The sequence below is a fragment of the Ambystoma mexicanum genome, chromosome 3p (assembly GCF_040938575.1).
Source record: "Ambystoma mexicanum isolate Mex_15411 chromosome 3p, UKY_AmexF1_1, whole genome shotgun sequence".
Lineage (NCBI taxonomy): Eukaryota > Metazoa > Chordata > Amphibia > Caudata > Ambystomatidae > Ambystoma > Ambystoma mexicanum.
The window spans coordinates 11,099,625-11,113,970 of record NC_090925.1 but is presented as its reverse complement, the minus strand read 5'-3'; positions in this window follow the sequence as shown (position 1 = coordinate 11,113,970).

The window sequence follows — 14,346 nt, the reverse complement described above, 5'->3', positions numbered from 1 at the left end:
TGCCTGAACCACGCCTAAACCATGCCTGACCCATGCCTGAACCACGATTGAACCACGCCTAAACCATGCCTGAACATCGCATGAACCATGCCTAAACCACACCTGAACCATGCTTTAACCATTCCTGAACCATGCCTGATCACACATAAACCACGCCTGAACCTCGCCTGAACCATGCCTAAACCATGCCTGAACCACGCCTAAACCCTGAACCATGCCTGAACCACGCCTAAACCATGCCTGACCCACGCCTAAACCATGCCTGAACAATGCCTAAGCCATGCCTGAACCATGCCTGAACCACGCCTAAACCACGCCTGAACCATGCCTGAACCATGCCTGCACGACTGTCATGATGCCTACCCCCTGAGCACCAGGCCAGGCCCAGCACCCCCGGGAGCAGGCATCACGCCCCCGGGTAAAAGCCCAGCGGCCTTTTATAGGGGCTCTTTGGACTCTGTCCTGGCGCCGTTGGCGCCAGGCTCATGTTGGACATCAGTCCTGGCGCCATAGGCGCCAGGCCCATAAGGGGAAGTGTTTGGTGCACTTACCTGAAGCAGACCATGCTGCACACTCACCTGATGCAGACCATGCTGCATGAAGAACCAAGCCAAATGAGGCTTAGGAGGGACTATTTTTCTGAAGGAACTATTTTGTTACTTGGGGGGGCTGTGGAAGAATACTCACCTGGAACTTCTTCCAAGGCTATTTAAGCCACGCCCGGACAGCCACACGTGCTTCGCGTTGTTCTGCATCCCAGCAGCTGAACGCTCACCGTGTTTGCTCCTGCACCTGGACTCCAGCCACGCCCGCCTCGAACCTGGAACACCTGTAAGGGAATAAGAGAAGAGAAAGGTGAAAACCAAGAACTTATTCAACCTTCTTACCTGATTCCGGAATCTTCACGCCAGCATTCCTGAAGGAAGACTTCCATTTAAAAGCACCGCGTTGCTCGCTGCAGCGCTGCGCTTCACTCACCTGTTCCCGAGACGCCGCCCGGCTCCATCGCGGCTCTCGGCACCGGTCGCCACATCTCTGCACCTAGGGGAGAGAAGAAGAGACAAAAGGTGAGCAAGGGAACACAAGAGGAAAGCCGAATTTTCAGCCATATTACTTACCGGCTTTTCTTGGTGAACCATTCCACATCTCGGGTCGGCGCCGCATCTTTGGCAGGTACCACACCCCGGCCCCTATGGGGAAAGGACAAAAGACATTACTGGGGAATTATAAAGACATTTAGAGGGGTCGCCCTCATCACTAACTCACCTGATTTTACCACCGGCAATTTAACCCCTCAACGCATCGCCTTTGTTCTGCACCTGAAATAAAGGACAGAAAAAACAACATAAAAGGAGGCTCACACTTGAACTTTTGCATCTTCAAACTTATGGCGTATCGCTCAGAAAAGTCAAGTGGATTTGCCAGCGCCATTCTAAAAACCAGTGAAGTAACTGGACGAACGCTCGCCCCTGCACCAGAAGCAGGATGGAGAGTTCATCCTTCCAAACCATAAGGTGAGCTTAAACCGGGGGTTTTGGAGGAAGTCAGAGAAGAACGAAGGGGAAAAGGGGGGAGCAAGCACTGTATTCAACAGACAATTAATCCCCTTTCTCATCTGCAGAAGGATATTCCTACGGGCCAGACAAGCAAGATTTGGAGGTCCTGTTCAATCGGTGGTCCGAATTCTGCGCATCACGCTTGAAGAGGCCACAGCAACCCAGACCAGCGCCTCCGTGGGAGCCAGGTGAGCGTTACAGAACGCGAAGCCTTCCTACAAATTCCCACCCAGGCGCTATGGAAACTTCCGAGACTGACCAGTTGGCCCAACTACTGGGGGAATTACGGGCCGAAGTACACGCCGCTCGTCAAGAGACTAATGCTCTCAGGGGGGAAGTGATTGTAACAAAGGAAAGAGCTGATGACCTGGCTAGACAGCTTTTGCAAGGTCAAGCTGGACAAACTCCTTTACCCGGTTCCGGAGGGAACCCCACTCCTGTGCTTTCCAGTAACCCGGTGCAGATTAATCTACCTGGAAACATGCCGCTGGTCCCACCCGAACGCTTTGCTGAGGACCCCAAACGATTCGCCGTATTCATGAATCAGTGTCGTTTGCATTTCCTGTGCAGACCTGAGGGCCTTCCCTAATGACCAGACCAAGGTAGCCTTTGTATTGTCATATCTCAGCGGCAGTGCTGCCGATTGGTCAGTACCACTGGTAATTCAAGATGACCCGATTCTTCGTGATTTTCAAGGATTTCAAGCAAGCATGGAAAGGTTATTTGCTCGTCACTCCCAGGGGCAGGCTCTAGATGACGAACTTCTATCTCTGCGACAGGGCAATCAAGACCTCCTTTCCTACATTGCAACCTTTAATAGACTAATTGTGGAAACTGGGTGGCCAGAGGATAAAAGAATCACGTTATTTTATCGAGGTCTACGCGGAGAACTTAAAGATGTCCTGGCCCAAGTTGTAAATCCGCCCCAAGAATGCTCAGAATATATAGACTTAGTGGTCCAATTGGATCACAGACTGCAAAACAGAAAAGCAGATCGGTCCAAGTTTGAGACCCGGGTGTTAGTCAAGACCCACGCTAACCTCAAGGGGGCTGAAGCCTCTGAGCCAATGCAAATCGGAGGAGTTAAAGGACCTTTAACGCAAAAGGAACGTGAAAGAAGACGGTAGATACACTTATGTCTTTATTGTGGATCCTCTGGACACTTTCTATGAGATTGCCCGGCAAGGCCGCCCAGGAAGGTGGTAGGAGCCGCTGATAAAATCCATGAAACCTCTGTATCGGGAAATGACCCCGCCCGACAAGCGTAGGGGTCCGCTTGCCGAGCTTGAAAACAAACTCTCAGACCTCGCATTTCACTGTGCCAATGGTCCTCGTAGATCCGGAACAGCCTAAGCGGTTGCATGCAATAAAGGCATATATCGATAGTGGGGCTATAGGAAACTACGTGGATCGTGAATTGGTCTCCAGGATTAACCTCCCCCTGCGTCCTAAAACCAGCAAAGATGTCATCACCACAGTTGATGGAACCGAAATTGCCTCGGGACCGGTAACACATTCCACAACTGAGGTTACACTTGTAGGTCCGGATGGCCATCGGGAGGCAGTTGTGTTTGATGTAATCAAGGCTCCACAGTTTCAGGTTATTCTCGGAATCCCTTGGTTAGAGACACATAATCCTCGAATTGATTGGCGAGCGAAGAGAATAACCTTTCCGGAGTGTGCACGAACCTGCTACCCAGAAAATCTGAAGATCAGTCTAGCATCAGTAACCTCTGTCTCCATGCAACTACCTCCGGAATACCAAGACTTTCAGGACGTCTTCCAAAAGGAACAGGCCAACACGTTACCTCCTCACAGATCGTACGATTGCCAAATCGATCTGGTGCCCGGTGCACAACCCCCTTGTAGCAGGATTTATGCCCTTACTGAGCTGGAGAATCTGCATTTGAGACAATATTTAGATCAATACCTAGCCAATGGTTTAATTCGCCCGTCAAAGTCTCCGGCATCCTCGGCTTTGTTCTTCGTGCCAAAAAAAAGAAGGCGACCTTAGAACTTGTATCGATTACCGCGCATTGAACCAGATAACTGTTAAAAATCGTTACCCTCTGCTTTGATCCCTGAACTCCTTGACCAGGTGAAGGACGCTTGCATATACACCAAGTTAGATCTCCGTGGGGCTTATCATCTGGTATGAGTAAAAGAAGGCGACGAATGGAAAACGGCCTTCCGTACAAAATATGGACTATTCGAATACAAGGTGATGCCTTTCGGGTTGTCCAACGCGCCTGCTGCCTTCCAATTCTTCATGAACGATGTCCTTCGGGAACTCATCGATGTCTGTGTTGTCGTGTATATCGATGACATTCTGGTGTACTCCTCTTCGGAATCTGATCACAGAAAACATGTCAGGGCCGTCCTTGAGAAATTGCGCCAGCACAAACTGTTTGCAAAGCTGGAAAAATGCGTGTTCCATACCACCGAGGTTGAGTTTCTTGGATTCATCCTGACACCTAAAGGGGTCCGAATGGACTCACGGAAAGTGGATGCCATCCTCAAATGGCCATCACCTAGTTCGGTGAAAGGTGTCCAAAGCATGCTTGGTTTTGCCAATTTTTATCGCAGGTTTATCCCGGAATTTTCACGGGTGGTGCAACCCATCACTGCACTCTTGCGGAAGAATAAACGTTTTGAATGGACCGAGGAAGCTGAACAGGCCTTTCAGGAATTAAAAGCTAAATTTACGTCCGCACCTATTTTGAAACACCCGCGTCCTGACCTCCCATATATAGTCGAAACCGACGCATCCAGCTTAGCCATGGGAGCTGTCCTGTCTCAGAGAGACCCCGAAACCAACCAACTGCACCCCGTAGCATTTTGGTCCAGAAAGTTCTCGCCGCCGGAGATAAATTATGCAATCACCGATAAGGAATTATTAGCCATTAAGTCCGCCTTTAAGGCTTGGCGGCATCATCTTCTTGGCGCCAGGCATACCATCACCGTGATCACTGATCACCGAAATTTACAATATTTAAAAACTGCCAAGGCTCAGTCTTCACGACAGCTCCGATGGGCTTCATTCTTTGCTGAGTTCGATTTTGTAATCACCTACCGTCCCGGCTGTAAGAATGGCAAAGCGGACGCGCTATCTCGAATTGTAATGGGAGAAATGGACACAAACTCAGAACCTGTGCCGATAATTCCCGAACAAAGAATCTTGGGGATAACCACTTTACAAACCCTTGAAGACATTCAAGCACGGGTAAAACTATTCCTGGACTCTTCAGCCTTGCAGGATTGGATCAAAAGGGGGTCTGCCTTTTCAATCAACAATGGCTTACCTTTCTTCCAAGGACGTTTATTTTTGCCAGAAAAGGAATTGCAAGAACTGGTTATTTCCCGTCATCATGATACTCTGATGGAAGGACATCCTGGCATTGCCAAAACAGAGGAAAAAATTAAACGACAATTCTGGTGGCCGTCCTGGCGAAAGGATATTAAATCTTTCGTGATGTCCTGTGGAGTTTGCGCCCAAAACAAAGGTCAAAAAACAAAACCCGCCGGTCTTCTTCAACCCTTAGACATTCCACCAGCACCTTGGCACACCTTGTCACTAGATTTTATCACGGACCTGCCCTCTTGTAATGGATACAATACTATTCTGGTTGTGGTGGATTTATTTTCCAAGATGGCCCATTTTATTCCGTTGAAAGGATTACCTTCAGCTTTTGTTCTTGCCAAGGAATTCCTCGAAAATATCATCCGTCTGCATGGATTCCCGTCCATACTAATCTCCGATCGGGGAAGCCAGTTTATTTCTCATTTTTGGAAAAAGTGTTGTCAACTGGCACAAATCGACGTAAGACTCTCAACCAGCCACCACCCACAGACCGATGGTCAGACGGAGAGAACAAACCAGACCCTTGAACAATATCTACGATGTATGTTGCACCAATCGGAGGGTAATTGGAAGGATATTTTATTGGTGGCGGAATATGCATACAATAACTCGATACACTCTGGAACTGGTCAGAGCCCCTTTTATACCCTATATGGACATCACCCTCGTACTTCAGACTTGGACTCACCTTTGAGCCTCGAAATGCCCGCAGTGGACCATTTGCATTCTACGATTATTCAAGCCTTCAAGGATGCTACTGCACACTTAAAACATGCAAAAGGGAAATACAAAAAGAATGCGGATCTGCATCGAAAGGAGGCGCCTCCATACCAAATAGGGGATCAAGTATGGTTGGCTACCAAACACTTATCGCTCAAGGGACCTCGGACTTTTAATCCAAGGTATTTAGGCCCTTACTCGATCAAAGCTATAATTAACCCAGTGGCAGTCAAGCTAGATCTACCAGCTAACATGCGGATTCACCCCGTTTTTCATGTGTCGCTTTTGAAACCAGTGCAACCAGGAACCAGATTAATAAAGCCACCAGAACCAATCCAGATAGATGGGGAGCCTGAATTCGAGGTGAAGAACATTTTGGACTCTAAGATCTCAAAATCAAAACTTTTCTATCTAATTGATTGGAAGGGGTACGGGCCTCAGGAAAGATCTTGGGAACCCAGCGACCACGTACATGCACCTCGGCTAGTAAAAAGGTTCCATCGGAATTTCCCGAACAAACCAAAACCTCCTGGGGAAACGATCTTGGGAGGGGCCTTGGGGGGGAGTGCTGTCATGATGCCTACCCCCGGAGCACCAGGCCAGGCCCAGCACCCCGGGAGCAGGCATCACGTCCCCGGGTAAAAGCCCAGCTGCCCTTTATAGGGGCACTTTGGACTCTGTCCTGGCGCTGTTGGCGCCAGGCTCATGTTGGACATCAGTCCTGGCGCCATAGGCGCCAGGCTCATAAGGGGAAGTGTTTGGTGCACTTACCTGAAGCAGACCATGCTGCACACTCACCTGATGCAGACCATGCTGCATGAAGAACCAAGCCAAATGAGGCTTAGGAGGGACTATTTTTCTGAAGGAACTATTTTGTTACTTGGGTGGGGCTGTGGAAGAATACTCACCTGGAACTTCTTCCAAGGCTATTTAAGCCACGCCCGGACAGCCACACGTGCTTCGCGTTGTTCTGCATCCCAGCAGCTGAACGCTCACCGTGTTTGCTCCTGCACCTGGACTCCAGCCACGCCCGCCTCGAACCTGGAACACCTGTAAGGGAATAAGAGAAGAGATAGGTGAAAACCAAGAAATTATTCAACCTTCTTACCTGCATCCGGAATCTTCACGCCAGCATTCCTGAAGGAAGACTTCCATTTAAAAGCACTGCGTTGCTTGCTGCAGCGCCGCACTTCACTCACCTGTTCCCGAGACGCCGCCCGGCTCCATCGCGGCTCTCAGCACCGGTCGCCACATCTCTGCACCTAGGGGAGAGAAGAAGAGACAAAAGGTGAGCAAGGGAACACAAGAGGAAAGCCGAATTTTCAGCCATATTACTTACCGGCTTTTCTTGGTGAACCATTCCACATCCCGGGTCGGCGCCGCATCTTTGGCAGGTACCGCACCCCGGCCCCTATGGGGAAAGGACAAAAGACATTACTGGGGAATTATAAAGACATTTAGAGGGGTCGCCCTCATCACTAACTCACCTGATTTTACCACCGGCAATTTAACCCCTCAACGCATCGCCTTTGTTCTGCACCTGAAATAAAGGACAGAAAAAACAACATAAAAGGAGGCTCACACTTGAACTTTTGCATCTTCATACTTACGGCGTATCGCTCAGAAAAGTCAAGTGGATTTGCCAGCGCCATTCTGAAAACCAGTGAAGTAACTGGACGAACGCGCGCCCCTGCACCAGAAGCAGGATGGAGAGTTCATCCTTCCAAACCATAAGGTGAGCTTAAACCGGGGGTTTTGGAGGAAGTCAGAGAAGAACGAAGGGGGAAAGGGAGGAGCAAGCACTTTATTCAACAGACAGTTAATCCCCTTTCTCATCTGCAGAAGGATATTCCTACGGGCCAGACAAGCAAGATTTGGGGGTCCTGTTCAATCGGTGGTCCGAATTCTGCGCATCACGCTTGAAGAGGCCACAGCAACCCAGACCAGACCAGCGCCTCCGTGGGAGCCAGGTGAGCGTTACAACGACGCCGAACCACACCTAATCCATTCCTCAACCATTCCTGAACCACGCCTGAACCATGCCTGAACCACGTCTAAACCACACCTAAACCATGCCTGAGCCATGCCTGAACAACACCTAAACCACACCTGAACCACACCTGAACCGTGCCTGAACGACACCTAATCCCTGCCTAACCCACGTGCCTGAATCATGCCTGAACCATGCCTGACCACGCCTAAACCACGCCAAAACCACACCTAAACCACGCCTGAACCATGCCTGACCACACCTAAATGGTGCTTGAACCATGCCTAAACCACGCCTGAAACATGCCTGAACCACGCCTGAACCACGATTGAACCACGCCTAAAGCATGCCTGAACCATTCCTGAACCATGCCTGACCACACATAAACCATGCCTGAACCACGCCTGAACCATGCCTAAAGCACGCCTGAACCACGCCTAAACCCTGAACCACACCTGAACCATGCCTGAACCACATTTAAACCACACCAGAACCACGCCTAAACCATGCCTAAACCATGCTTGAATGATGCCTGAACCATGCCTGACCACACATAAACCATGCCTGAACCACGCCTGAACCATGCCTAAACCACGCCCAAACCACGCCTAAACCCTGAACCACGCATGAACTATGCCTGAACCATGCCTAAACCACACCCGAACCACGCCTATACCATGCCTGAACCATGCCTGAAACACATCTAAACCCCACCTGAACCATGCCTGAACCACACCTAAACCATACCTGGACCATGCTTGAACCACGATTGAACCATGCCTAAACCATGACTGAACCATGCCCGAACCACGCCTAAACCATGCCTGAACCATGCCTGAACCATTCCTGAACTATGCCTGATCACACATAAACCATGCCTGAACCACGCCTAAACCCTGAACCACGCCTGAACCATGCCTGAACCACACTTAAACCATGCCTGACCCATGACTTAACCATGCCTGAACCACGCCTAAACCATGCCTGAACCATGCCTGAACCACGCCTAAACCACACCTGAACCATGCCTGAACCACATCTAAACAACACCTAAACCACACCTGAGCCATGCCTGAACCACACCTGAACCACACCTGAATCATGCCTGAACGACACCTAATCCATGCCTAAACCACACCTGATTCAGGTCTGAACCATGCCTGACCACGCCAAAACCATGCCTAAACCACGCCTGAACCATGCCTGAACCATGCCTGAACCACGATTGAACCGCCGCCTAAACCATGCCTGAACCATGCCTGAACCATTCCGGAACCATGCCTGACCACACACAAACCACGCCTGAACCACGCCTGAACCATGCCTAAACCACGCCTGAACCACACCTAAACCCTGAACCACACCTGAACCACGCCTAAACCATGACTGAACCATGCCTAAACCATTCCTGAACCATGCCTGACTATGCATAAACCATGCCTGAAGCACGGCTGAACCATGACTAAACCACGCCCAAACCACGCCTAAACCCTGAACCACGCATAAACCATGCCTGAACCACACCTAAACCACACCCGAACCATGCCTAAACCATGCCTGAACCATGCCTGAAACACGTCTAAACCACACCTGAACGAAGCCTAAACCACACCTAAACCATGCCTAAACCATGCCTGAAGCATGCCTGAACCATGCCTAATCCATGCCTAAACCATGCCTGAACCATGCCTGAACCACGCCTAAACCAAGCCTGAACCACCCCTGAACTACGCCTAAACCACGCCTGAACCATGCCTAAACCACACTTGAACCATGCCTGAACAATGCCTAAACCACGCCTTAACCATGCCTGAACCATCCTTGAACCAAGCCTAAACCATGCCTGAACCATGCACAAGCCATGCCTGAACCACACCTGAACCATGTCTAAACCACGCCTGAACCACCCTTGAACCATGCCTGAACAACATCTAAACCACGCCTGAACCATGCCTGAACCATGACGGACTACGCCTACACCACACCTAAACCACACCTGAGCCACGCCAAAACAATGCCTGAACCATGCCTGAACCATACCTAAACCACACCTGAACCACGCCTAAACCATGCCTGAACCATGCCTGAACCACGCCTAAACCACACCTGAACCATGCCTGAACCATGCCTGACCACGCTGTTAGGCAGAATCCCGTGCAGTGCCCTTAGGGACCACTACACACAATTAAGACTACAGGTGGTGATACAAGCCTGTACTACTATGTTTCACTTCTAATTCAAGTCTCTTTTTTTCAAGTGCAATGAACTCAGGAGTAAGTGTAGGACCTGTGGTTGTCCCTGTGGACAGAGATTGTGCATACTGAGCAGGTAAGGGAGTTGCAGGGTTTCCTAACAAGGACTCATCTACTTCTTCACAATTAACACTCTCAGAATCAGAAACATCAAAATCCACATTGGCTGGAGTGGTAGGTCCTTCTGACCCACTCTCCAGACTTTTCCCCATTAACGTTGCAACTAGTTCAGATTTCTTTCATTTACCAGAGATATTCTTATCCCTACACATGGTTCTCAGAATCTCAGCAGTATAGAGTAAAAGACTCTCTTCAGTGTAGTTTTCCATAATTGACATGATTGCTTAGTTAAATAGAATTAGTGGTGTTAGCCTTGAGGTTAGTTAAACCCAATCAACAGCAGCACTCCAAGTGTAATCACTCTACTTCTATATCCTCACCGCTGTACACCAGTGTTAGGCAGAATCCTGTGCAGTGCCCTTAGGGACCACTACACATAATTAAGACTACAGGTGGCAATACAAGTTTTACCTTTGGTACAAGCCTGTAGTACTATATCAGAGTGGTAGCAGTGGCGGAGCAGCCAGGCTTATCTCAAGAGTATATGAGCAGTAGCAGAGATTACACAATGGGACCACAATTACTGTGACTCAAGCAAACACTGACTCAAGGTTTCAGGTAGAAAAATATAAGTACATTTATTTTTAAACCATTCGTTATAAACACAACACTTCTATTAAACTTCAATCAAAACCACACATTAAATATACTACAACTAACCAATTCACTTTGTACAGTAAGTCTCAAGGTAAGTACCCTGTGTTGGAATGAACCGGTATTTGGCACAAAACACGTTACCGCGAATACGAATGCGATCACTTTTTGACAGTTCGGTCTACTAAACAAACGCATATCCGTGACATGAAAAGCACCAGGGGCAAAAACACACTTAGCACCTGAGATACCCAGAGGGAGTTGGAGGCAAAAATCACAGGCAATATTTTGGTTAGGCAGGCAGAATCAAGAAACACTCAGAGACAGGAGTTCAAAAGTCAAAGGGCCGGAGCCAGGGTCGAAGACACCGGGGCCAATTGCCGAAGATCACACGGTCTAACAGTTCACGATTCAACAGAGCCAAAAGTACTTGGATATTGTCAATGTTCGGAAGCAAAAGTTATAAGAAGGAGGGAAGACAAGGTGAAGCCTTGGAAATGAAGAAAAAGGGATTCACCCAGTTTCCTCAACAGAACAAAGTACTTTGTTCCAATGGTGCAGCTGGTGCCCTGGCAGTTGCTCCTGTTGGTTTCCTGCAGACCCACGATTCCTGGAGCTTCGTCGAGAAGGAGGACGTCTGAAGGGGGTCTGCACCACACAGGGATGAGGCCGGCAGCAGCGACACAGAATAAAAGGTGCACTCCTTAAAAACAGGAGAGGCTCTTCAGGTGGCTATCCGGACCACTAGAGCAGTGTGCAGCGATTTCGACCACGGAAGCGGAACCTCTGGCTGTAGAAGATGATCTGCTTATCCCCACCAAGCTCAACGGAAGAAGACTCTGGACTGCATCTTCTCTGAGTCGTTGAAGGGCAGATGGCACAGGACTGCAGCAGGGCTTCACCGGGACGGGGTAGTTGCAGCAGCCGTCATTCTCTCTACTTCTCTTTGATTCCTTGTAGTTCCAGTGGTGACTCTCTGACTTCTAGCCCAAGAGACCTGCCTTTGATGCGAAAACCCCCCATTCACACAGCCTGGCTGTCAATCACCCAGCAGACGGGTTGTCCAGCCCGGACAACTACCCTGGCCAATCATGACAAAGTGCGACTTGGGTGTCCTAGGATACCCTGTGCAGGGGGTGACTACACCCCTCCCTCACATTCAGCCCACCTAGACACCCAGGCGCCTTGAGGAGGGATTTTGGGCAGAAGCCCGCCAAAAGACAGTGAACAAAGGAGGCGAACCTAGTTTGCCGCGCAAAGTAAAACACAAGAAGGACTTTAACAAAAAGAAATGGCGAATAAACACAACCAGAGCCAAAAGAAAGACGATTTGGTCAAGCGGGTTTATGTTTGAGGTAATATAATAGCCAAGAACAGTACCACGTTTATCTAATATAATTGCGGTAGAAAAGTTAGGGTAGATACCACTGCCACCAGCCAAGTCTAAATGTTAAAAGAGTGAAACAATGCTCTAGGAGGTACAGATAAAAAAGGGATACGAGTTAACCCTTTCCAGTACTACATGGAAGATGAGGTGTACTGTATCTGTGGTAGATTGACTAAGTAAAGTTAATGGTAACGTGGGACCATGCCCGAACCATGCCTGACCACGTCTAAACCAAATCTGAACCATGCCTAAACCATGCCGGAACCATGCCTGAACCACGCCTAGACCATGCCTGAACCATGCCTGAACCACGCCTAATCAATGCCTTAACCACACCTGAACCATGTCAGAACCATGCCTAAACCACGCCTGAACCACACCTGAACTACGCCTAAACCATGCCTGAACCAAGCCTGAACCATGTCTGAACCAGTGCCTGAACCATGCCTAAACCACGCCTGAACCACGCCTGAACCATGCCTGAACCATTCCTAATCCACACCTAAACCCTGCCTGAACCATGCCTAAACCACGCCTGAACCATGCCTGAACCACTCCCAAACCATGCCTGAAACAGGCCTGAACCATGCCTGAACCATTCCTAATCCATGCCTGAACCACAACTGAACCACGCCTAAACCATGTGAACCATGCCTGACCATGCCTAAACTACGCCTGAACCACGTCTGAACCACGCCTGAACCATGCCTAAATCACACCTGAGCCATGCCTGCCTAAACCATGCCTGAACCATGAGTGACACCTGAACCACGCCTGAACCACACCGAAACCACTCCTGAACCATGCCTGAACCATGCTTGAACGACGCATAAACCATGCCGAACCACGCCTACACCACGCCTGAATCATTCCTGAACCACGCCTGATCCACAACTGAACCGTGCCTAAACCACACCTGAACCACGCATGAACCATGCCAGAACCACAACTAAACCACGCCTGAACCATGCCTGAACAATGCCTGAACCATGCCTGAACCACGCCTAACCCAGGCCTGAACCATGCCTGAACAATGCCTAAATCATGCCTGAACCATGCCTGAACCACACCTTAACCACACCTGAACCACGCCTAACCCAGGCCTGAACCATGCCTGAACCATGCCTGAACAATGCCTAAACCACGCCTGAACCATGCCTGAACAACACCTAAACTACAACTGAACCACACCTAAATCACGCCTGAACCATGCCTGAACCATGCCTAAATCACACCTGAACCACGCCTAAACCACATCTGAACCAGACCTGAACCATACCTGAACCACGATCGAACCATGCCTAAACCATGCCTGAACCATGCCTGAACCACACCTAAACCACGCCTAAACCATGCCTGAACCATGCCTGAACCACGCCTAAACCACGCCTGAACCACGCTTGAACCATGCCTGAACCACACCTAAACCACGCCTGAACCATGCCTGAACCATGCCTGAACCACGCCTAAACCATGCCTGAACCATGCCTTAACAACGCCTAAACCATGCCTGAACCATGCCTGAACCACACCTAAACCATGCCTGAACCATGCCTGAACCACGCCTAAACCATGCCTGAACCATGCCTTAACAACGCCTAAACCATGCCTAAACCATGCCTGAACCATGCCTGAACCACATCTAAACCATGCCTGAACCATGTCTAAACCACGCCTGAACCACGCCTAAACCCTGCCTAAAACACGCCTTAACCATTCCTGAACCACGCCTAATCCATGCCTAAACCATGCCTGAACCACGCCTAAACTACGCCTGAACCACACCTAAACCATGCCTGAACCACGCCTAAACCATGCCTAACCATGCCTGAACCATGCCTGATCACCCCTAAACCACACCAGAACCACACATAAACCACGCCTGAACCATGCCTAAACCATACCTTAATCATGCCTGAACCACGCCTAAACCACGCCTGAACTATGCCCGAACCATGCCTGACCACACCTAAACAACGTCTGAACCATGCCTGAACCACACCTGAAACATGCCTAAAACATGCCCAAACCATGCCTAAACCACGCCGAAACCATGCCTGAACCATGCCTGAACCACGCCTAATCAATGCCTTAAGGATGCCTGAACCATGCCAGAACCATGCCTAGACCACCCCTGAACCACACCTGAACCACGCCTAAACCATGCCTGAACAAGCCTGAACCACGCCTAATCCATGCCTAAACCATGCCTGAACCACGCCTAAACCACACCTGAACCACGCCTGAACCACACCTGAACCACGCCTGAACCACACCTGAACCATGCCTGAACCACACCTAATCCACGCCTAAACCATGCCTGAACCATGCCTAAACCATGCCTGAACCAGGCCTGAACCACACCT